The sequence below is a fragment of the Condylostylus longicornis genome, unplaced genomic scaffold, assembly GCF_029603195.1.
Source record: "Condylostylus longicornis isolate FDR11 unplaced genomic scaffold, ASM2960319v2 ptg000027l, whole genome shotgun sequence".
NCBI classification, from domain to species: Eukaryota; Metazoa; Arthropoda; class Insecta; order Diptera; family Dolichopodidae; genus Condylostylus; species Condylostylus longicornis.
The window spans coordinates 5,130,100-5,156,990 of NW_026577996.1; the positions used below are offsets into that span (position 1 = coordinate 5,130,100).

The 26,891-nt window shown below is 26.6% G+C and overlaps 1 protein-coding gene across 2 annotated transcripts in view; it reads left to right on the forward strand.

The window, feature by feature from the left end:
* Positions 1-12,290: 12,290 nt before the first annotated feature.
* LOC129607419 (tyrosine-protein kinase Drl-like) overlaps positions 12,291-26,891 on the forward strand; it is a 63,242-nt gene continuing 48,641 nt past the window's right edge. For both annotated transcript variants that reach the window (XM_055518441.1, XM_055518442.1), the window contains exon 1: positions 12,291-12,533. The gene's annotated coding sequence lies outside the window, so the exon portion shown is untranslated. The remainder of the gene's footprint in view (positions 12,534-26,891) is intronic.

The window sequence follows — 26,891 nt, forward strand, 5'->3', positions numbered from 1 at the left end:
TGTATATATATTTATACCTCTAATTTTTGAACTCGTAAAGCAGTAGTAGGTAAAATTTTTACAGAAAAATGAGAATAGGAAAATAGTTGAGACGTTCAACTCTACGATACTCGGAAGAATTATTAATTCTTTGTACTATATTAGTACAAAGAATTAATAATTGTATTATACTAGGACAATGAAGGTTTATCATTTGAATTAGTAGAATCACGATTAGTGTTTCTAAAAAAATATTTATCTTGTTAATTGCATAGTTTGCTTTGAATTAGATCACTGAAGCTTATCATATTATAGTTATCGCACAAACGAGATAGTCAATAATTTGAAGAATTAAAGTCCAACTAATTTTGAAGATATGATAATTGTGATTTTGTTATAGCTTTTATATTGAGATATGGATATAATATTATTCTATCTGAAAATATTCGGCCATATTTCCTTTATTTGTCAATACTATGATATAAAATACTCAACTACTCTAATCATACTAACTAAACCACACTAAAAGAAAGGGTTTCTTGCTTATATTATTATGAAAATCTGATTATGATCAGCTAAAATTTGATTAGTTCGCTACAAATTATCGTTGTAGCGAACGAACAGACGGATATAACTAAATCGACTCAGAATTCGAAAAGCAGGCGTTATGTATATTCGTACGTGTATGTGTTTATAATAAATACGTACTTATAATTTCAGCATTTCAAACAGAATGGTAGTACCATAATACTTTCAATTTTTTGAACAGTTTGTACAATTATAATGAAAAATTTTAAGAAGAAGGGGAAAATTATGCTTTCATCTACGCGTCTAACTATAATAAGTATTTATGTACGTTACCATTTACAGACATACGTACATATGTACATCAGTCATCTGGTATAATCATTCATACATATCTAGTAAGATTGTTTTATGACTATAAATTAAAGTAGGTAAAGTACTCTTTTCTGATAAGAATTCAGTTGGAAAGAGGGTGCGGAAGCAAAAATACATAATATTTTTTTTAAAGTGGGGTGTGCCACACCCCCTTTCAAATTTCATTATTTTTTTTTTTTAAATTTTATTGAAAAATAGAGTTTTTTTTTTTTGAATTGATGATATTATTTTTTATCTGGAATATTGATTCAAATCAAATAACACGAGTCTAATGAGTACCTACATAGAAATTAGTTTTATTCGAATAAAATTGATTGTCAGTATGTAAGTGGAACAGTTGTAGTTGATATATATTCAAAATGGCGAATTTGAATTTTATGTAGATTCTTTTTTTCCTAAACGAATTTTAAGTTCTTCTAGTTCACTTCATGTTATTGAAATTTGCATAGTAATTATTTTAAAATTTTCAACCCTATAGCAGAGTTTTTTAAGTTCCCAAAATGTATTCAACCGATCTATTGATTGATAAGAATTTGCAGATAATACACAATGAATTGAACACAATATCCGGAGATTCATGATGGTCATAACGAAGGTGTGAAAACCTCTTTATGGATAGCGTTATTGGAAGTGCATAAGATGTGAACTGCCGTCTCTTAAAACTCTCTCTTTGTAAGTGCCGAATCGCAGAATCAACATAATATGATCCGCAATTTTCACATAGATTCTTTGATCATAGAGGTAAGAACAAGTTAGCTTGTCGGTTTCTTTCTATGTTCATCCAGTGATTGTTGCATTTCGACACCAACTAGTTTAGTAGTTTAATCCTAGTCAAAATGATCTTATTTGATATTCAGCTCGTTAATGGGCTCAATCTTTTACTGCCTTTGAACAACTTAAGTTTATTACAAAATTACTTTAAATTTAGGAAAAATTTTGGTATAGTAAAAAAAAAATAGGAACCCATTCATATTTAGTTTTTGTTTTAAAATTTAATAAAAAAATTCTGATTTTATCAAAATAATTTTTACATAAGCAAAACATATTATTAAAAATACGTTATCTCTTTTACTCGTACATAATATATATTTTTTTGCAAACATGCATGAGTACATTACAAGAATTTTTTTACCATATGCAAAAGAAACGGTTTACAAAGTGTCACCTTTAAAGACGTCAAAAAGAAGAGTCAACCGAAATAACAAGAAAAACCGCAGACTATTTTAAAATTTCTGTTTCCTAATTTTGTTTTTACCATTACAGTATTGAAAAATCAACTGCCAAGCTCTTAAACCATTATAATTGAAAACCATAAGATTTCGTGCAAAAGTCTAGAAATTTAAATAAATTTTGCTGATGGAGCGAATTTTGTTTTTGGAAAGAAGAACAGCCCCCCAGATATTTTTTAGAACTGCCTCCAACTTATTTTCAATATAACTGAGAAGTAATTCTCTGAAAAAATTCAATGAATTTCACAAAAAATTTTCACCACAAAAACCGTTGTTTTTTGTAATTTACCAATTTTTTTATTTAATTACTTACTCTTGTTTTCGCCCTCTTTCTCACTCTTTGTGTTTGCGTGGGGAATGAGGAGATTGAAATTAAATATAACAGTAGCAAACATCTTGAATAATATTAGACTAACGATTGAACACATTTCTGGTAAATACTAAATGTTTGGCTATGGATGAATCTAAGGAATCTACGGAATAAAATAATTATTATTGAGGTGTATTTTTTTTTAAAAACATTAATTCTTGCATATTCACCTCTACCGTTATAAATTTGACAGTTTAAAATGGCACATCTTGTATATAGAAAATTTTTATTATTATATTATTGGACAAGTTTATTAATGCCTTTTGATGAACTCACACTCATATTGTATAATGAATAATCAAAACAGAGAGAAAACATAACAAAAACGAAGAGAATAAAGAAAAACAAAAAAAAAGAAAACAACTAAAAAGACTGTCAGTCGCTGAAATTTTTTTTTTTGATGAAAAATCACCAGGGGTGAAAAATTTGATGTCATATTTTTTCCTAGAATCAACAAAAATGAAAACAAAAAAAAAAAAAGTAAAAGGACGACAACAACAGCAACAACAACAAAAAAATTAACAACCCATTTTTGTCATTACGGAAATGGATTTTCTCTTTTTCGTTGTTTTTCTTGTTATTTTTTTTTTTCCTATATTTTTTGATGTTCTTGTATTTTTTTTGTTTTGTGGTCAGTACTGCATTTGACTAATTTTTTTGATGAATTTTTCTTAAGAATCGATTTTTTTTCCTTTTCTTTACTTGCTTTTTCTATTTTGCTTTTTTTTCTGTTTTCGAACAAAATTTTGTGTTCTATTATATAGGATGGATAAAAAGGAACTTCTACTTTCCAATGTTCTGCCTCTTTCTGTCTCCCTCTCTCTATAATACGAAATTATTCATGAAATCATAATAAACTGATTATGTAATGAAAATTTTCTTTGTACCTACACTATGCAAGAGTTGAATACAGTTTTGGATTTATTCATAATTCGTCCTTTCATTTCCTCAATATTCTTTAATTTTTTCCCTTTTTTTTTTTTTTTAATATTAAAAAAAAAATTCCTTATTAATTTTTATAGAATTTTCAGGAATTGAGAGAGTATTACTTATTGATTGAATTTTCATTATAAAGTTATGAAACACATTTTTGTCCCTGCTTGTTCTGATATAAAAACGAAGCAGAAAGGACAAAAAAAAATTAAAAAAAAAATTTTTTAAAAAGGAAAATTATTATTCTTTCATAATTTAATTTCTCTTGCAATTCAATTAAAGAACTTAAACAATTTTTAAACTATTGAATTAAAAATATAAGAATTAAATTGAATTTCGTTTTTGGTAAATATTGTACAATATATGTGAACTGTTTTATATAATCTGGGAATGCTTTAATTTAATAATCTTGAATTATCATGGAAAAGATAGAGAGAGAAAGAGAGAGAGACGGATTTTATGATTTTATAACTGGATTCACTATGTTCACTGCGGTGAATTTATTAATGCGGTGACCTTATATTAACGAAAGTAAGTGCACTTACGAATAACATAATTCAATGATTCAATAATAACTCCAAAGACATAAATAAAATCGTTTCAAGTATTTAGTCGGAATTATTGATAAAGCTGTATTTGCAGTCCCCTTCAGTTAAGCAATTTTATAACCTAGTTCCATATAAGCTGGTAATGCATATACATGAATATCTTCAAAAAGATATTCAAATGACGCGGGATGATCTTAAAAGCTTCTATAAAAGATACTGTTATATACGTTATACATGCTTAAAGAATGATTCTTAAATAATGGCTACCGTTATTTAAAAATCATACTTTAAGTGAACAGGCTCTTTGTCGAGTCGATTTGACAAGTGACGTAGATGTTGTCTTCGATAATAAGTTTTCATTTATAAATTATTATTTTTATATTATAGGCAAAACCAACACCGTCTTGTAATCCATTAAACGGTAGCCAAGAAAGTTTAGCGACTCCTATGTTCAAAAATTCCTCTATCTCTTGTTCTTCTCATCTTAAATACCACAAGTGTGGTCCATCCAATTACGGTGTTCATATTGACTGGATTAAGTTTTCAAAAATATTTTTAAGGTTTGACGTACATCTGTCTTTATGGAAAGACCCCCCCCCCCCCATACTTCCACCTTATGAACATAGAATTAAATTAATTGACTTACTTGGATTTAGTAAAAGGCGTGATATGCCGAATGTGTTATTCATTTTTTAGTTTATGAAATCTTATTTAATCTCTTTTTCATAAAACGATCAACTATGAAAGGCATGAACCTGTTAGTCGAATGATGAATTTATGCAGCAATTACAAACACATAGGTTTTTATTTTTATTAACAAAAGACTCGATAATTGAATATTGTTTATTTAACAATATTATTTTAAACAGTGGACTTTATTTTAGTTGTCTCTTCATTGATAATTTTAATATAACACAAATTTTCTAAAATCAATATTATTATTGTTTATTTGAATAAAAATTATAAAAAAAAATTTTCAAATTAAATTCAATGCGATCACAACTAAATTATTAAATATGACAGAAACAGATAAATTTTCCTATACTTTATTGAAAACAATGAATTTCTCCGCTATTATAAAAAAAATTTATCAAAAATTTAAGCAACTACAGTATATGCTAAGGCAACTCCTTTGACTTTCATATATTATAACAAATTCACACTTACATACATTGTCGGGTAAGGTTCCCCATTGATTCTCTATTGTCACAATGTAATTAAATTTAATTATTATAGCGATTTTCACTTGTTTCTATTCAATTACACTTTCATAATTACTTATTTTTTTTATTATTTTAAATAATTTTAGACACCACAATTCAATTTCTACCCTTTATGTGGCAAATAATTTAAATTAATTTTCAAGAAATTTATTATTAACAAAAACAAAAATTTTGAATGAAAATTGATGAAATTTTTGAATTTGTTACAATATAAAATGCAATTAAATTAAAGAAATTCAAATGAAAAACAAAAATAGCAATTATATTGAATATATTGCAAATATTGAAAAATTTAAATACATACATACATGCATATTGCTTTTGAGTGTGATGTATAAAATTATTTCAAACAAATAGATGACTGTAATCATAAAACAAATGAATGAAAGCAAAACAAATGGATGACATTGGGAAAGGCATGAATTGAGACAGCAAAATTCGCAAAATTTTCTCTTCGACGACACTTAACAATGACTTACCCCTATAGCATTCTATGCAGAGGCTCCACTATTATTAATTTGACAAGAAATTATTAATTTGCCTTTTTTCCCGTTTGCCGATCTTTAACACTTAGTATTCAAAATGATTATTCATGACAAAAAAAATTTTACTATTTTTCACCTCTCTTTAAATTAAAGTCCCTCGAATATCTGAGAAAAACAAATTTACCCAACAGTTTTCCCCATTATTCCACTATTATAATTGTACACCTCTTTTATTCCTTTTATAATTCATGGATAACAATAAAACTTCCCATTGTTCGTAATAAAATTAGTTTAAATTACTTTCCACTGTAAGAAAAAAACACACAGCAAATATTTTGTATATTAATGTACTCATCTTATGAATGCATTGTATAACCGGATTAATTTACTCTAAAAAATTTTTAGGTTTTAGTTCAAATAACTTTAGTTTGCATCCTCTCTTTTTTTCATTTTGTTTTACCTGAAAGAATTTTAAATACTTGTCGTAATGTTCTACTACAAACTGCAAAAAAAAAAACGCACATAAGTGCAAAAATTCACACCAACCCTTTCCGAAATTTTTTTTCCTTGTATTTTCTTCTTCTCCTCTCCTCTCTTTTTATTATTACTACAAATTTTCATTATGTTCTCTATTCTAAAATATTTAACTGCCGTTTAAAAGACAAAAATATGAAACAGAATGTGAAAAAGAGAGAAAGAGAGAGAGAGAGACGGAACAGGCAATAAAAATTTTTAAACGTATTCCTTTTCCTTCGTCTTATAGTTCAGAGGTGAAGAGACAAAAAATAAAATCTGAAATAAAAAAAATGTTACAGAAAAAAAAGGAAAGGATTTTTTTGTTTTCTTAGAAGTTTTTGTGTTTTTTTGTTGTTTGTTGTTGTTTTATTTTTGCTATAAATAAAGGATAATTTACTTGACGATAATGTATTATGGGTTTTTTCTTGTCTTGTAATGTTTTTGTAATTGTAACAACGTTAATAATATCCTCCCTTTATACTTTCACATGGGTATAAAATATGGAAAAGGTATAAAGAATTTGGTGCATGTGTTTGATTTAAAGGTAAACTTAAAATTTTTTGTTTTATATTGTTAAGGTTATTCACATAATAAAATTTATGTTTATGAATTTGTGTTGCTACATTCATATATATATATATATATACAACGATTTAAACATAGTGAGTAATTTTGAAAAGAGATTGTAATGTTAGTCTATAAATTTTCATATATAAGATCGTAAATTTTGAACTTGTTTTGGAAGGGGATATTGTGATTCAATAGAATTGTCAACATGTTTCGATTTAATAGATCTAAATGTACCATTGACAATATATGGGAATTCAGATATATTGCGAAAATGATATTCATAACTATGCATATAAAATGAATCATAACGGCAACACTATCGACTCTAGTATAAGAAAAGAAAAATGAGAGCAGCCACAGCAGAACTAAAAATTAAAAAAAAATTAAAAATAACATACCATAGAGCCGCTCCCCGCCATAATTCACCAGTAGAGAATACGGATTATAATAAATTAATTCATTTATAAAAAAATTTACCGTTGCCAACTGGATTTTAGCAATCATATTGTTGAACTAAAATTATAGTTGAGTAGACAAAATTATTGGAAAGAAGTTCGAACTACATTTAAATATTTAAATAGAACAAATGAGCCCAATTAATTTGTTTGAATCAAACCAATTATTGTATTCAAACCAATTGTTGCATTCAAACCAATTGTTTGAAACGAACTTATTGTTCGATTCAGATTTGTAAATGCAATTTATAACCTACATAAAACGTTTTTCAACTAAATCTTTTCTTCTCAAAAAAATAATATTTTTAACCCATTATCATAAAAAAATTTTTTTTGCAATTAAACAAAACCGAATCATACAGCTACTTATAAATTTTTCCCTTATCTCTATTTTTAGTGTCAATTTAATTTACCATTTTATGTAATTTCGTCTATTAATATTGTGTATACTTAATAGCTGTTCTTAATTCTTCATTTCCAATTACCATCCCTAATTTTAAGGCAAAAAAAACATAATCCTTGTATAGCCTTTATATGGAATTTTTGTTTTCGTTTTGGTTTTCGTTTTGTTTACAACATAATGTATGAACAAATATAGTCGTACATGTATGAATGTATGTCTCTTTATTTTACTGTAATTCTTTGTTATTTGTATACTTTGACAAAATAATATTTTATTTCTATTGTCCTTGCTCCGTTTTTATAGATCCTTTTAAATTATATTAGTATTGCAATTTTCTAATTCTTTTTTTTTTTTTTCCTTTCCAATTTTTTTGTTCTCTTATGTTTGTTGTGTACTTTGTTATTTAGGTTTTTCTTTTTTGGCACGCAACACTAATATACTCAAGTATAATTTTTACAACTATTTCTCTTCTGTCGGTATAATTGCATCAGTAGTACAAATATTATAATAGAACGTGTTAACCCATCCTTTCCACCGTATATATACTCGTATAAAAATGTATACATTAAGAATATTAAAAAAAATGTGTGTATATAAAATAAAAATGGTTTTCTATAAATATATACAATATATATACAATATATATATATATGTATATATAGCAAAAACAAATATAAACAAAATTAAAAATAACAAGTGCACGTGACTGAAATAAAGCGGTCATATGCGAAGAATAGAATTGCAATATGTTTTTAATTTTAAAAAATGATATCGGATTTTGGAATTTACTAATTTATATTTAAAAAGGATATTAAATAAAGTTGGGTCAAACCAATGGTTTGTATTGTAGCACTTTTCCCTTCAACAAATGAAAATTTTGCTTTTAAATACAGTCTATTTGTACCTACCACACTATTAAAATTATTTTCATTCATATATGAAACTATTTCTAGGATTGCCTATATTTAGGATGACGCATATATGCAGTCTTTGAAATAAAGCAAAAATTAATATAAAAAGGGGTTAACATAATGCTCGATTTTAAGGGTTAATTGTGTGAGTTAAGAAAAATAATTATATTTTTTAATTTCATGGAATTTACCGTTAGCTTTTTGCGTTTATAAAAATTTGAAAAAACTTGCGGTTTCGGAAATGTAAGGTGTCAAAAATTCAAATTTTACAAATTTCAAGTGGCGATAACTAGTGAGGGGGTGGAGATGGAAAAAAATTTTCTTCTAACAAAATGAACTATTTGTTAATGTCTAAAAGCCCCTAAAATTTCAAAGTTCTACATTATGGGGTCTAGAAGAAAAACGAGATCAAAAATTTGGAAAAAAAGAACTTTAGATAACGGTAAATTTGAACGGCCATTTTGTTTTTCTAAAGTTTAATTATAGTATACCGCGCTTGGGGAAGCAAGTCGCTGCCTTTCTGCGTTTAAAAAATTTCAAAAATGCTTATGGTTTCATTGCAACAAATATTTAAAAAAGGCCATTTTTAGGGTTTTGGGGGGGTATAACTTCTAGAGGGGGGGAGATAGGTAAACATTTTGTTCTACGGAAATAAGTTTCTAGTGAAGATCTATGTACGTATGAAATTTCAGCTTTCTATCTTCAAGGGTGTAGAAGTTTTGTAAACAAAAAAAGTGTCCACGGACGGACGGACGGACGGACGGACGGACGGACGGACGGACGGACGGACAGAGTGAAACTAATAAGCACTTTTTTCAAAAAATTTTTTGGAAAAGTGCTAAAAAGGATATTTCGGACTTAATTTTTTTTTTTTTTTGTATTGAATTTTAGAAAATTTAGAATGCGCTCTAGAAAACGTAAGTGTTCTGAATTTTTCTTTTACACAAATATTTTTAAAATAGAGAAAAAATAATAAATAAAATTGAAAAATAAATTATAGGAATGATTGATTATCGAAAATGAAAAGCGCTATTGCAGAAAAAATAAGGAATTCTAAAATGATTTTTTTTTTAGGCTGAACATAAAGCAGCTAGTGAATTAAAGCAGCTTTTATTGCCTTGAATATTTTCAAGGCAATAAAATTTTTATAGTACTCTAAAGAGAGCTCATTAATTTTAATTCAAGAAATTGCTGTTGTATTGCAGAATTTATCATAATTCCAATATAGATTTTAAATTAAGGTCAAATAAAATAAAGTGTTTCAATTTGAAATATTATTGAAAACTAAAAATATTATTAATTTAGCACATAAATATAAAATCTAAGAATTTCTTAATCGTATAAAAAATTTCCTTTATAGCAAAGCCTCTCGTACCATACCCCAATAATGTTTTCTCAGTAAATTAGTTGAAATTTTCGTATAACGCACAACTACATTCTGTAAAATTCCTTAAAAACTTAAAATTTCCTAACACTTGCTTTCTTTTAACTACCAGAACAGCAATTATTCTATTTTATTTGTATTTTACACGCTTGTTTTTAAATAAATAAAAAGGAAAGTGTACTAATTTTGATTGTAACAACGCATTTGATATTATATAACAATAAAGTAAAGGGTAAAAAAATAAAATTGAAATTAATTTAATACGAGTATTGAAAAAAAAACACGAATTATTTTAAGGAAATCCGCCAGAGTTAAGTATGTATACCGTATTTTATATAAAATACATAATATTGTGTAAAAAAATATAAGGTGATAAAAGATTAAAAATCATTGACCTTGCTTCTTTTAGGCCCACACTCATATTTTCTACCAATTAAAGCGGTCTCAGCTATAACCAACAATGTTTCTGAAGTATATTTTTATTTGCATATATATTCCGATAGATGGCTTTAATATTTGTGTAATGACAATATATAATATGCCAAATCGTAGTTATATAACAATAGCTTACTCTTAATTTAGCATAATTACTTTTAACTATTACTTTCAATTCACTTTTAACCATTCTTTTTCATCTAGTTTACTCAAACTGAGTAAATGAGGAACTTAAAAAGCCATTGCTGGTATAGCAGACACTTCCAACTTCAACAAACCCTTTTCATCTATTTATTGAGTATGAGGAACTCAACTGTCTATTGCTGGTTTCATAGGCACTTTTTATGTCGCTGCGTTCAATATCATTGTATGCGTCATCAAAACTAAAACAAACAATTTCTCTTTTCCAGATTTTTTTTATATTCACTTTTAATGCCCTTAATATCATATCACATTAAAAAACAAACACAAAAATTACTCATGTAATATATTTCAAATAAATGAAATTCTCAAAAAAAAAACATAATAAAATCATAAAACACTAAAGCAGTTCATGTCCAAGTCAAACATTTCAAAAAATTATTTACTTCCCTTTTAAATGTCATTTTTGAAACAGAACAAAATACATAAAATGCTACAATAAAACTCACATTATCACAAATCAAATCTTTTTAACAACCCTCAATAATTTATTTTTATCCACCACTCATTTCAAATATTATGTTCTTATATACATAGATACCTTAATCAAATATTTTATCATTAAAAAAAATTTACCAATTCACCAACCCCCACATAATTTCAACTATATCAAATATTTTGAATTTAACGCAGTAGTTTACATTTCGTTTTTTCTTAACATTAAAAAAAAATATTAAATTTTCAATATGAAAATGTGCAATCAAATAAGAAAAGTTGGGAGCACCAACGCATACAATATTCTTCTGTTAGAAATTTCATTTCTTTTTCACGTCCTTTCACAAGTCTTTTTCTTCTTTTAACACTTTTCCCTTCTACTTTTCAAATTTTTCTTCTTTTTTTTTCGTTTTGTTGAAGAATAACCATCAACCATCTTGAGATTTCAAGACAGTAACTAAAAGCAACAGTTATTTTTTTAATTCTTTGAAAAAAAAAAAAAAATATGTACAAAAAAATAAAAATAATAGAAAAAAGTAGGTACACTTGAAAAATATTATCATATGCAATGATATTTTAAATACAAAAATTTTCACCATTTTCACCACAAGGTGTGGTGAGTTATTAATAAATTCACCACACCTTGTAAAAAAGAATATTATTATAAGAGCACATATATATTATATTACTGGCATGCGCATATCGAAATTTCACCCTCAATTCAATAATTCTCAATTACATTTATGAGTAACATAGGAAATTTCCCCTTTCCATACTATTATAAATTTTCTTCAACTATAAATCCTAAGACACGGAAAAATATTCTCAAATTTCATTTTTCCGGGCAGTAAATAAAACAACATTTTTTATTTTTTTTACAATATCGTAAAATATGGTGAAGAGCAAATATTTCAATTTTCACCTAATTTATGGTGAAAAGAAAATATTTTCCCTCTTTCTTCAATTCGAACAGGATTTAAAATATTTTTTTTATCCTTTTAAAACAGTTGATCGTGAACTTTTAACGCTTTTATATCGGTTAACGACGATACTCTAGAATTTTTTTTCCTTACGTCAATATAATCGTAAAAACAAAAACAAAAATTAAATAAGAAAATAAAAAAAAAATTTCATATGGTTCTCAATAGAAAATAACGTTTTATAGGTAGATTTTAGTGTTAAGTGTATTAAAAAAAAAAAAAGAGAAAGAAAAAAAAGAAATATTTAATTGAGTTTCTCTTCCGTTTTTTTTTTTTTTGATAAAAAAAATATACGAAATAAATAATTTTTAGCACTTACGGAATAATAAAATATACGAAATGTACGTAAGTACAAATAATATAGTTATAGTGTATTTTTTTCATTTTGAATTTATTATGAATTCATTATAATTATAATTATAAAAAATAAATAATTATTATTGGCTAAATAAAAAGAGTAAGAGAAAATAAGAGCAGACATAGAGCAAGAGAAAGAGTGTCAGAGCAGAGGAAGGTGAAAAAGGAAGACACATGGGAAAATAGAAAAGAAAAAATTATTATTTGAAGTTTATAAGGGTAAATGAATTTCAATCAAATTATTTTATTCATTTGAATTTAGACAGTAGAACTCATTTTTGAAATAACTTACCAATTTTTTTCCCCCTTTAAACTAATTAACAAAATAGTTATGCAACTAACGGAAAATTTTGTTAACTAATCTCTTATATTACTATGTAAAGACAATTTTGCTCTAAATTAGTGGTTTGTACAGTTTTGATTAAAAATTTAATTAACAAAATTTTTAATATCAATAATGGTCTGAGTTGTTCTGAACTAATAGAAACGTTAGTATCTGGCCAGTTCGATTTCGATCACAAATTCGTGAAATCGCTCCAATGTAAAATGAATTCATTTTCAAGTAAGTAAAAAACATATTAATGAAAGTAAATTAATTGCAATTTCTCTCTTTTCATTTACTCGTAAAAGAGGTACATAATTAATAGGTGCTTAATAGTATTAACATTCTCTCCATCCACAGGGGTACAATATTACCTAAACTCCATTGAAATCTAAATAAAAGGAAAGTAATTATCTTTAAGGAAAGTTTACTCTAATGAAATTTGCATAAGTGAGAATGAAAGGGAATATGAGGAATGAACATTCGATACAAGATTTTAGGGCCTAAAAGTAATTTTAGGGGCTAAAACTAAACGTTTACTTGCGTTTCAGTTGATTAATTTTATTTTTTTAGTTCATACCTGCTGCTACTAAGGCTTAAAATTCTGCATCTAAAAAAAATTTGATTTTTTAAAGATTATGTTGTCCAAACACTGGGTGAAGAGAAGGTTATAATATTCATATGAAAATTACTCAGAATTTAATTAAATCAACTAGGATAGTAATTTTGTTAAAATGGACCCAGTGTTGAATAGTCCCATATTTTTTAAAGTGTCGTTTCTCTTCTCTTAATTTAACCTTAGAATGCTTTGATTTATTTAAAAATTTTTCGATCTATAGATTTGAATATTGTTTCCCTTCCAATTTGGAACGTCGTGGTTAGGTTTTGATTTTTATGGTTTGTTTTTTCGCAGTATAAAATTTTTTAGTTCTTATAATTGTATTTTAACATTCATTAAGCGTTCATTATTGGTTGCTTCTTTGGTTTCACTCGTTTGACATAAAGTATAACAAACAAGTTTGGAAAGTTCAATGTACCAAAGCGTCACTACCGAGCTCCACTTAATGTTAACTTATCTCGTATCGTATTAACGTCGTATCAATCATATCGTATTATCGTATCGTATTATCGTCGTAACAATCGTATTATAAGTTTCAATTACATGGAATAATTATAAATCGATTAATTTGTAAGCAATATTTTTCCAAATTTTACAAATGTCCTTTATAACCAACTTCATCTTATTTCTACACTTAAACTTACTTTCTATAATCAAATAATATTTCTTTAATTAAAACATTCTTTTATAATGATGACAACTGCAAAAAAATAAAAAATGACTAAAATAATTTAATCCATCAAATTATCGTTTCTTTAAGTAAGTGTCACTACTGTATTATTCCGTACCAACCTACCGTTTTCCTTTCTGAGATGGTAGCGTGTTCACCTTGTTAATGGTTTTTTTTCCTTTTTCTTTCCATTTTTTTTTCGTTTCCAGAAAAATTAATTAGAAAAACTTGTAATTAAAGTCAGGTGGTTATTAATATTATAATAAAACTATATGCGTTTATTCACATGTATAAAACGTACATACCATACCAATGCATACCTATAAATAAACAGCATGTCTTTCTTTTAAACATGAAGTAGACATATAAGTAAATTACATGAATAAAAAATATAAAAATAGTGAAGAATAGTGAAGTTTTTTTTTTTTGATAAAATACAAAACTAAGAAATTATAAATAAAATTTTCCTATCCAAAGCACATGTTCTCTATTGGTATGTACAAGGTAAAAAATGTTATTAATAATTAATTGAAACAACATTTTGAAGAAAGAAATAGAGTTAGATTAAACCATTGGTAAATAAAATAGCACATTTCCAATTAAAAATATCGGAAGCACATTGTTCTTTTGATAATGCAAAATATCGTATTATTGCATACTTTTAGGGTAAAACAGGAAATTTCACAGTTATTTGGGTCAGCCAACGTTGCATTTCTTCTACTTCTTAACTTTCATGGAAATTTTAAATTTGAAAAAATGATTAGCCTAAATTTGTTAAATTAAGCTCGATGGCAACTGGAGAGGTGAAGAAAATAGAAAGTAAAACCATTTCTTGAATCTAGTTACATGACAGGAGCCAGTTTAGAGCCCTCAATTTTTCTATTCCAAATTTCAGCAGTATGAATTCATTAGAAATGTGCCTCTCCTAATTTGGAACGGCCAGAAACTCAAAAGGAATGGGAGAGTTTTTTTTTCTGGGCAAATTATTAAAAAATTTCAATTCCGTAATTTTCTCTTGCAAGGGCAGACAAAATGAAACTAATAACTACTTTTTTATCCAATATTGTACGAAAATGTGGTAAAGCAGAAAAGAAATGGAAAATTACGGAAAGGCACTTAAATGAACTATCAAAAAATGTGAAAATTCTAAATACACTTAGCTTGGTACAATAAAGCAGTCAAAGAACAACAAAAAAAAACAAATATAGAAAGTAAAAAATTTATAAGAAAAATAAATTAATTTATTTAATGAAAGAAAGCTTGAATTAAAGGATATTAATTTGTTATATATTTTCATCTGTCACAAGGATAATGATAGATGAACAAGGATAAACGTTGAAATTAATGCGACGACAAACACTTCAACACAAGGATTTTTTTCTTCTTTATTTATTTATTTCTTACCGTAAGAAATTTGTGTATTTTACGTTTATAAAACTTTTTTTTTTTTTATTGTTGATCTTTCTAATGATTAGGTACAAAAAAAAATAATGTAGAAATTATTTATTTATAAAAATTATGAAAGTTCATTTAACGGGAAATTCATAAAAATTAAGAAAATTTGGTATTTAATTGAGAGGGATTCGGAAAAATTCAAGCTTCGTTTATATTAATCCTTGGAATTTTGTGATTCCAAATTACATGAGCCTTTATCGTTTACACGCCTGATAAATTACAATATTGCCATTAAGATGAAACAAATCTAGGGATCACCAAAACTATTTGTCGGAAATCCATAAGAATAGCTGACACATTGCCTTCCATTTACAATATATCATTGATATCTATATGCAATAAGCCACAAACTAGTTCAAATTTCGTTATTTAATTTTCCTGAAATTTGTTCAGGAGAAAATTTTTACGAGTTCATAATCACACCATTATGGAGTAATCTTTGATTTAGTTTGACAGTGATATAATAGTTTTCTGTTTCTTAATTGTCAAGCGAATCCTAAATATTATTTTTAATTTACAAAATTTACTAATATTATGGCATACTTTTAGGGGCATTATATTAAAATTTTAACATTTACCGGAAATTTTCCCAAAAATTTAATTTTAATTCGGAAAACAGGAATGTCTTTGATATAATTCAAATATTCTGCAAAAACTTTTCATTCCTTTCCAATAATTTAATTTGAGAACAATATTAAAACTAAAAAAATTTCTTGCATACTTTTAGGCATTTGGAAATGAAATTTCACCAATTTACTCTCAAAATATGTTAAACTAAGACAAGTCTCAAAAAAAAAAACTTTAAAATACATTAAAAATTTCCCAATACCCCGATATTTAGAGAAAAACTCCCGCTATACAATAAAAATAAAAAAAAAATATACACGACCATTAAGAAAAAAATAAAATTATAATAAAATAAAAACGTTGAAAATAAATGATTTTCAGAACTGAAACGTTCAAATATAACACAGAAAAAAAAGGATAATAATCCTTGAAAAATAAATTTTCTCATTTATTTTCCAACCGTGTTTATTTTCAATTTTTTTTTTTTTTTGTGTTCTTCTTTTATTTCACATTTTTTCAGTTGTTCTCTTTCTGTTTTCATTATCCTTTTTTTTTCTTCATTTTTTTTTTTATATATATTATATTTTTCCGGTTTTTCCGTTTTTCGAAGTGATAAAAATGTTTTAGTTTGTTAAATAAACTAGGACTGGCGAAAATGAAAGGCAAAACGAAAAAATGGTATACAAAACAATAAACATGAAAAAAAGGCAACAACAACAACAACAACTAAGCAATATCAAAATATCAGGAATGAAATCGTTATTGTGGTAATTTATCTGTGTCATAATTTTCAAGGATATTCTTCTGAACTAAATAAAAATCGTGTATATATTTTTCATTTCGTGTTGTTGTTGTTGTTTTTATTATTTTTGGTTTTTCATGTTTTTTGATTTTCGATTTTTATTCTCGGTTTCAGTTTTTCTTTTTATTTCTTGTTCATTTCATTTTGGTTTTTGTTTCATTTTTTTTTTGTTGGTTTGACTATTCTATGTACAGTTATAGTCCTTGCTATTTTCTCATTTCAAAATTTTAATGATATTTGAAAAGTTTTATCTTTCACGTTTTTTTTTATTTTAGTGGGTTTTCTTTTCATATGAAAAATTAAAAAAAAAATCGAAACGTGTGTTACTCCTTTATTTTTTTTTTTTCATTTTTTTAAGACTGCTGTGTGCTAATTTTTTAAAAATTATAAAAAAAATAAGAAGAAGAGAAAGCTAGACAGACATCGAAGGATTTTAATTGTTATAAAAATGGAAAAAATTTTATTATTTTAATAAATTTTAATTATTTTTTAATTTTGTTTAGATAAAAAATAAAATTATGATTTATGTACAATGTATGAATGGCGGTGGTGGTATTTCGCAGACCTTTAATGATTTATTGATTTCGAATACAAATTAGAGGAGGATAGTATGAATTTATTTTTGTTTTTTAATTAAAAAATCTTTTTTATATTTTTCCAATATCTGACCTTGTATATTTGAATTAGATTGGATGTAAATATTGGCAATTGAACAGCTAATTCAGTTCATTTTCCCTGCAGTTACCTTGGATTCCGCTATGACCCGAAACCCAGACCAAGTTGATTTAGAACGAATGCGCCATCTCGTTAAGAAATGATTTACAATCCCGGACCGTTCTTGAAGTGGACTTGGTGAAAATCCTTATGCACCTGCAGATTATAATATTGCACGCCAGCCGTCTCATAGACTCGCTTATAGCAACCACCCCCGCCTGAAAGACGCTACAGTTTTCCGGAAAACGAAAGATCTCTATCCCAAGTTCTCTGGAATAGACTCCCGACTCTTTCGTTCAGCTTGGATCCATCCATGGAGAAGTGAATAGAGCCGCCCCAAATGCTGCCTTCGCTCCCCCAGGTTTGCCTTGATGAGAGCAAAGTGCTAAAATTCCTCGCACAGAATGAAAGCACAGGAGAGGTACATTGTCAACCTTCTTCGCCAAAACCCTGCCGATTTCCATTGTGACAGCCTGCCCCAGAGGACCGTGAACTAATGTGATGTATCTGTTAGGCGTACAGATACATCAATTTGCAATCCTCAATCCTATTGCAATTTGCTTTCCCAGAATTTCAACTGGAAGAGGATGAAAAAGTACCTCGAGAATTGTGTAGGAGTTGAGCGTAACGCTCACCCAGCGTACGCTACAAAAAGAAATTAGCAAAAGTAATTCAACATGAGGTATTCTATTTAAAAATACAAGTAATAAGTAATTTTAATTTTAATGTAATCAGTTTATCTGAAGTGCAAAATTGCATACGAAATTTAAAGCAAACTAAGTCAGCAGGATATGACAATTTTCAAGTGAATATATTTAAAGAAACTCAGAAGGAAATTTCTCCATTCCTAACGTTGCTTATAAACACTTCTTTTCAAACTGGTACATTTCCAAACTGTCTTAAAATTAGTAAGGTTGTCCCTTGTCATATATAAGGATGGTGACGAAAATAATATTACAAATTATAGACCGATATCACTTTCATCTATAACCTCAAAAATAATTGAAACTTTGGTCAATACTCAGCCATATAACTATTTAGAGAAGTATGATATAATAAGTAAAAGGCAATACGGCTTTAAAAAGAAATCTAGCACAACTTCTGCGTTATTTGATCTTATAACTCATATTGAAAAAGAGCTGAACGCCAAAAAGAAAGTAGCCATAGTATTCTTCGATCTGGCAAAAGCTTTTGACTCAGTGGATCGAAATATTCTATTGAAAGTATTACGCAGTTTAGGAGTAACTGGAACCGAATTTAAGTGGTTTGTAAGCTACCTCGAAAACAGGAAACAATACACAGAATACGGAAATCTACAAAGTAAAGTTGAAGATATAGACTATGGTGTTGTCCAGGGCAGCTCTCTGAGGCCAACACTATTTCTGTGTTACATAAATCAAATCGCCAACACTGTCCTTAATGGTAAAATATATATGTATGCTGATGATTTAGCTGTTGTACAAGCTGACGACAATTATGACGATATGCAAAATAAAATTAACCGTGATAATAAAAAAATTCTTGAACTTATGAATCGCTACAAATTAACAATAAATACTGCTAAAGCAAAGTACATGATATTTAACACAAATGACAACGAAAGGCTTAATAAAAAATATAACAATAACGTCATTCAAAGGGTTAAAACCTATAAATATCTTGGTTTAAAAATTGACAATGAATTAAACTGGAACTATCACGTAGACGAACTCAGTAAAAAATGCAGGAAACTAGCTTTTATTTTTAAAAAAGTATCTTCACTCATACCTGAAAATTTAAAAAGACAAATCTACTATAGTATGTTTCATAGCGTTATAACTAATGGAATCATTATTTGGGGACCTGGGTCGAAAAAAAACTTAGACAAAATAAGAGTATTGCAAAACAAAACTATCAAAAATTTTTATGAATTACCATTAAGAACATCATCTGACCAACTATATGAAAAGCTTAATCTGATTCATGTCAATCGTCAATTAAAACTGCTACAAATTGAATATATACACAATATTTTACAAAAACACATCTTAACAAACACTCACTTTACACAAGGAACCCAGATCCATAGCTATGCAACAAGAACTGCTACAAATTACAGAACAGCAAGAGTGGATCGAGTAAAATATATAATGCTGCTGTATCAGAATACAATAAAATTCTTACGTGGATGAAAACAATAAAAAATAAATCATTCAAATATCATTTAAAATCGTACAACTAATAACTCATCTTGGTTAATAATGCAACTAACATCCGAAAATGTTTCCAAATAAATAGATAAATCAAAATTTGTCCTCAGTCAATAAAACTAAATCTATATTTTGTAATCCGTTAATTTTCTAATCAATTGAATATTTCATATTCTTTTTCTTATTATTTAATAACTATTTACAACTTTTATAGAATTCTTCTTCGGTATTTACTACATGTATCTCTCTAGAAAAACTTTAAAACATTTTGTAATACTGTAATTTATTTTTTTATTTTAATTTTTTTTTTTTTTTTGCCATTTGTTCTTAATTTTAAATTTAACTTATTTATTATGTAATTTTATACAAAAATAATGGTATGTTATGTAATTAAACATTGTACACTCTATACGAGCAGACCTTGCTCTTCAGAGAAATAAATAAATAAATCAATGCCATCCTCCCATGGACCTTGTCTGCCAGTCCCATGTTGATGGACTTGTTGCCAGTTTATGCTTGATGTACAATAGAATTTATGAACAAAGGCATAATAGAAGGATACTCCCATACAACAATTTTTCCTCAAAGAAAATCTACAATTTGCAATTAAAATTTTCAGCAATTAGCAATTCTAGTCAGTACATCGTTAGATAGTAGTTGCTTCTAATTTTCTAGTTTCTACTTTTATTGTATTACTTCAGCTTCAAATTTGGGCTATGATCCTGTTTTTACATAACTTGGTGTGAATCCCTAAAAGTATGCAAAATTTTCATATTTTCGAAATTTCTAAATACATTCGAATTTATTTATTATAAATACTTATTCATTATGAATACTTATTCATTATGAACGCTGTAGTAAAATTCCACAAATCACTGTTGGATTATCCAAATAAATTTTACAATTTATTGTTACAAAATGCAAAATAAACCATAAGCAAAGAATAACAAATTATTAAGTACTTACATATCACATACATTCAGATTCATATGTTCAAATATCCTCGAAAATCCTGTCAAATAATCTTCATAAGCATATCATATGCTTATTATAAGCTTATCAATCGATTATTCAATACGATTTTGTCCGATTATGTTTTATTGGATAATCATATTGATAATAACCTTTAATTTTACTGATATTTTATTTTCGGAATTTTGAATATATTTTGAGTAGGTACCTACATTTCCACATACAGAATGAATTGAAAAATGAATTTCATATATTGACATTAAAAAGACACACAAGGTTCACTATTAATGTTCACAAATCATTCAAATGTGCGAGATGATGGTGGCTGTTTGTATTCATATATTTTTTTTTTATTTAATATTTTGAATTTTATGAAATTGATTTATTTTTTTCATAAAACTTTTGCTCATTTTGTGTATTTGTGTAGCTGTGCATGAAAAACATTTTATGCTATAGAGTAAAAGGCAAAGTTCATATTTCCGAATTTGTTTTTGCTTTTATAAATTTTAAATTTATAAGCAAATATACACGTATTTTTCCTGAATTTCAATAATATTTTGCAATTCAACAATAAATTTCGTTGAAATTAGTTTTTATTTTACTAATTTGTTTTGTAAATCTATAAAGTTTTTGGTTCATTTTATAAATTAGAAACGAATGACCGCGATTAGAATGGAAAATTTTGAATTGCAAATATTTAACAGCTTCTTAGAAATTCCGATCTAATACAATTTTATTGAAAAATAATTAAAAATTAAATTGAATATGAGTAAGAGAGTTAAAAAAAAGATACAGATATGAAATTTAGCACACTATACAGACATACAAATTCAATAAAGACTTTTTAAACAAGAATGAAAGCAATTTCGGTGTCATTTTAGGTTTAATAATACTAATACTCACTCAATTTCACTCTAATTCACGTGCCTCAAAACTCCAAATTCTTGTCCACAATTTTTCTCTATATATAGGCCAAAAATAAACTTCAATGATTGATTAAGTATGGGAATACTATTATAAAAGAGAGCTTTCAACTGAATTCGATTAAATTTTTATTCGATTAAATAAACTAATAAATAATTTTTTTAAAAAAATAATGAATCAAAAAGAAGTTGTTCTTTCATATTCGCAACGTAAGTGAAAAAATACCGAAAATTCTTCCTTTACAAATTGGTTTGTGTCTATGTTGTATGCATTTCAAGTGTCTGAATTTTTTATTTTTAATTTATGATACTTTATTTTTCTCTCCCTCTCTCTCTTTCTCAACAACAAAAAAAAAATTTTATTGCAAAATAATGTAACGTTAAAGAGGGGGCACCACATTTAATTTTACCCATCACAATTTTACATTTTTTTTTCTCATATTTTCTCATGATTATTTCAATTTCTTATAATGCTGTATAAAGAATTCTCATGAGATTCATCTCGTTTTCTTTTTTAGAGAAAAGAAAAATAAACTGAAATTCATCTAAAATATTTTTCCATTTATTTCATTTATTGATCTGCAACACGTTCCCATTTATCCTTTCCTATACATACATATATATATATATATATATATATATATATATATAAATTTGCTATTAATTTTTTTTTTGAAGAATTTTTCCGAAAATTATCAAGGTTTTATCCCAAACGTCATTGCTAAAATAAATAAAAAAAAAATTTTTTTTTTTTTTTTTTTAATATAAAGTCAATATGTTTTAGTACACTAGTGCATTTATTAAAATTTATAAATCATGATGATTTAATATTATGGCCCATACAATAAACTCGTATATACTGAAGAAAATGAATAAAATTTACAGTACAGGCCGCCGACCCAATACGATTAAAAAAAATTTCAATCTTAACAATTTTCATATGCTCGCAAATAAAGCTTGTTCACTTGTGTAGCTGCAAACGTGTACATTTTTATAGGAAGAGAGAGAGAGAGTGTCATATTGAGCATATTAAAATTTTTGATTTCTTTTCCTGTTAATATTGCAAAAAATAAAAATTTAAAGAGAATTGGAGAGAGTAGTAGAGGAAAGGGTGAGGTGGAGAGTATAAACCGCATAGTAAGTGCCTACCGCATACTATAAAAAAAACTTTTATTAGATTTTTTAAAAGTTATGATTCAGAAATCTCGAATATGTCAAAATTTAAAAAAAAATATAATTTTTTTTCGATTCTCTTTTATTTTTACTAAAATAAAATTTATTTGAATTGCAATTTGAAAAAATGAATTTGAAACTATCAAAGTTACATGGAAAATTTATTTTTCTATATCAAATATGAAAAATTTTTACAAGCCATAAAATGTAATTTTGTAAAAAAAAAATGACCGGGTTTAAACAAATGTCTTTGCTGTTCAATATATTATAAATCTATCGAAGAGCAGAAAGAATTGGTGTAATAGTAGAGGGCCACACTAAATCATACTTTCTTCATTATTTCTACTTAAGTTCAGTCATTTTACTTCTTGTACCAAAACTAATTTAAGTATTTATTCCTATTATAGGCTAACTACATGCTTATATACATTTAAGTCGGTTAAATCTGGCTCATGTAAGAAAGTTATTGTACTTTAATAGTATGCTCTTGCGTGAACGTTTCTAATCCTTTAATGTTACTGCAATTCACAGGAATGCGGCCGCAGTTAAAATTATAAGTTAATTAAAACACTCTATTTTAATTAAATTCCGACAATATAAGCTTTGTATTACACCAGTATTGTGTCAGATCAGTATATAGAGAAAATTATTTAACAGCTCTCAACTCTGTCTGAATCAGAAGATCGAATAACATTGAGAATTGAAAATAACACTTCAACATGCATATCTCTAGGCCCATACAAAAGCCTACAATTGCACAACAGTATTACGAATCTTGGACTTTCACAAACGATATTTAGCAAGTTGGAATACATGAAATTTTGTTCCCATTACAATTTTTGGCCCAGTTACTTAATTTCTTCTACTACTGTTATCTTCTATACAATAAAACATTTTTTGATTCAGACAATGTGATCGTATAAAATTTCTCATTCGAGTACACGTACGTATATTAAGTCCGATTACAATTTTTTACATTTTATTTATGCAAAAAATTTCTTTCTAAATCATATTAAAAATATAAAACATATTACATACACATAAATACGAGCTTGAATACATTAAAAATATCGCAAATGTTATCATGACACTCACATTTGTACACTTACACGAATATTTTTAGACACAATAATTTATGCACCTACAATAATGTACAATATGTACATAACATGTTTGTACATACATGCATAATATAAATTTTTAATTTCAAAATAAAAACTTTGCATAGTCATCAATTTATTTTGTTCTCTTTTACTTCTTCCACTCTTTCTCTCTCTTTATATGTAAATTACATAAAGTATTTCCCAGTTCACATTTCACATTCTGTATGTGTTTTTTGTGTTTAAAATAAATTTTCTTTCTGTTAAAAATTTTACTTTAAAAATAGAAATTTAAAAAAAAACAAAACAATAAATTCTAATAAATCATTTTTAAAAAGCATAGTAAGCAAAAAGTACAAAGAAAAAGAATAATAATAAAAATAACAAAAAACGCATTTCAAAACAAAATGTTAACAAACCAACATTTTGTTTCCAATTTCCTCTTTACTACCCACCAAACAGCAGAAACACTAACTACCGTTGTTATTACTTACTATTTTTACTACTTCACATATAAGGTAGAGTGGTAGAGTGGTGTGCGGTGCTGCCATATTTCTGACTTTCTTTTTTTTTCATATCTGTTATTCTGTTATACTACACACTATACTTTGTACTACTCCCTAACGAAAAATGTCTTGTTATTTCTGTTTGGTTTCGGAAATATTTGACCCAAGGGAATTATATAAGTTACTTTTCAACCATTTTTCGTATTTAACTTTCGTATTTTTGGTTATTTTGTTTTTGTATAACATATTTTTTTTTCTCTTTTGTTTCTTTTTCAGTTTTCTCTTCTTTTTTTTTGTTTCCCCATCCTTGATTATTTTCTTCACTTTTCTTTTTTAATAAACTTATATACTTTTTTTTTTTAAGGGAAATAATTTTCAACAATATTTTGTTTATTTTCGTTTTTTGTTATACTTATTTAATTTTCAGGATTAATGGAATTAAATCCATCGGACATAACATTTTTATTTTGTAAAATTAATTCAACAAGGTGAGGTTTTGATAATTTTTGGAACTTTTGTATTATTGCCTACATTGTTTTCTTGTTATAATTTATAATTTTTAAAAACTAAGTCTCTATTTTGCCGTTTAAAATTGACTGCAATCTATAAATTTCAATAAATGCGTCCAAAAGCAGCAAATAGCACAAACATGTAAAACTTTTACTGCAATAGATGTCACTAGTTTTAGAAAACAAAGTTATGAATACAATATTAGAAAATGATGTGATAAGCCACCTAAATGCACTTTAATACTTGACACATGTTATTACCCTAATTAGTTATCTAAATATATTAGGAAGGTATTACTGCTCTGCCAAGTTTCAAACTTGTGACAACCGTGATTCGTAATACACTTCATATTTTTTAAAATTATTGTCTTCACATGTCCCAAGTTTCGTATTTTCATGGCGACAGGTGATAAGTTTCTGGATTATTGGCTAAATATTCATATTCGCTTACATTTAATTCAATTCCAGTGGATTTCCTTTGTCAATTTCTCTTCAGTTCATTCTGGTTCTAATTCCTAGAGAAGGGGCTGGTCTTACAAATTTGTAATTACTACAAAAACAAGAATAACCATAAAGTAAAACAGGAAACTTCCTAATGCTTAATTCATTCATAAAAAAACCCCAAAAAAAATCTACAATTATGGGGCGAAATTCTAAGGTCATTATTCCACTAGATCCTAAATTTTTTCTATATTTTACATCAAATAATATAAAAATAGAAAGAGAAAGAAATAAGTTTGTTTTCTTCGAATTTCTATTGCCTTTCACTTTAAATGTAAATTTTTTTTTGTTTTTCTTTTTTTTTTTGGCATTGGTTTTGTTTTTCTTCTTTGTTAAATGCTTCCAGGACGCTTCATTGTTGTTGTTGCTGTTGTTTTTTGTTGTTGTTGCGGAAAAAGTGATGAAGTTGGTATAAATTTTTAAGTGAGTTGTAATAGTTTTTTTTTTTTTTTTTCTTTGTTTTTATTCTCTGTGTTTTTTTGCCTTAAATACAGTAATTGTGTTGCAAAAAATATTAAAAAAAAAAAATAAAATTTAAAAATTTATTAGCTAAATTTTATATTTAAAAGGTTAGTGCTGTTAAGTTTTGGTTTTGTGCTTACAAATAAATTTCGATAATCGATTAGAAATTCTCACTTATTGGTAAGGAAGTTGTTTTTTTTTGATTTTCGTATTATTGTAAAAAAAATTATTATTGAATGCATTGTTTAATGGTTTGGCATCAATTCGATTTATAGTTAACATTGGATAATTTTAAGTTTATAAAAGAAATTTTATAGTTTCTGCATAATTAAATTTTATGAATAAATCTATTGTTTTTATGTACAAGGAGAAGAGAGTTCAGAAAAAAAATTGGTCAAAAAAGGTGGGGGAAATTTCTTACCTTAGTTTAATTTTTATGGACATTAAGCTACGAACTCTTCTATCATTTTGTGATATGGATTCAGTCTAGGAATTTGTCTTTGAATATTGTGTTCAATTGTTTCGTCCCAACGTTTTCTAGAATTTTATTTTCTATATTGTAAGTACATTTCTGAAAGCTATAATTAGCTCATACATGTTTGAATTATATTAATGAATGAAATTGCTGTTAAACTAATCGTCAAACTTTTGTCTATCTTGTTTCTCCACATATAATTCTTATTAGAATGTTAGCTTAGGTTTTATGATTTTTTTCATCCGCAAAAAGTTAATTCAATTTCGAGTTTGACACGCAAATATTTAAAAGAGATTTCCATATGTTTTAGCAATATGTTTCCATAGTAATCCAGAAAAATGTCGAATTAAGTTATAAATTAAGAAAATTTCAGAACGATTTCACGATAAAGCATTGCACATTTGCCAAAAAAATGGCTTTCACCATGAAAGATTTGACTGAAATAAAATTATGCCACGAATCCAACTTAAATAGTTTATTTTAAATGAATCAAACATGTAAATCAAACATGTATGAAGCACACAAACTGTTTCAAGTTTGAAAAAAATAAGCAAAACTTTCTAGTATTTTGATTTTTTACAATAGAATCACCTAGATACGGAAAATTAAAAATTTTGT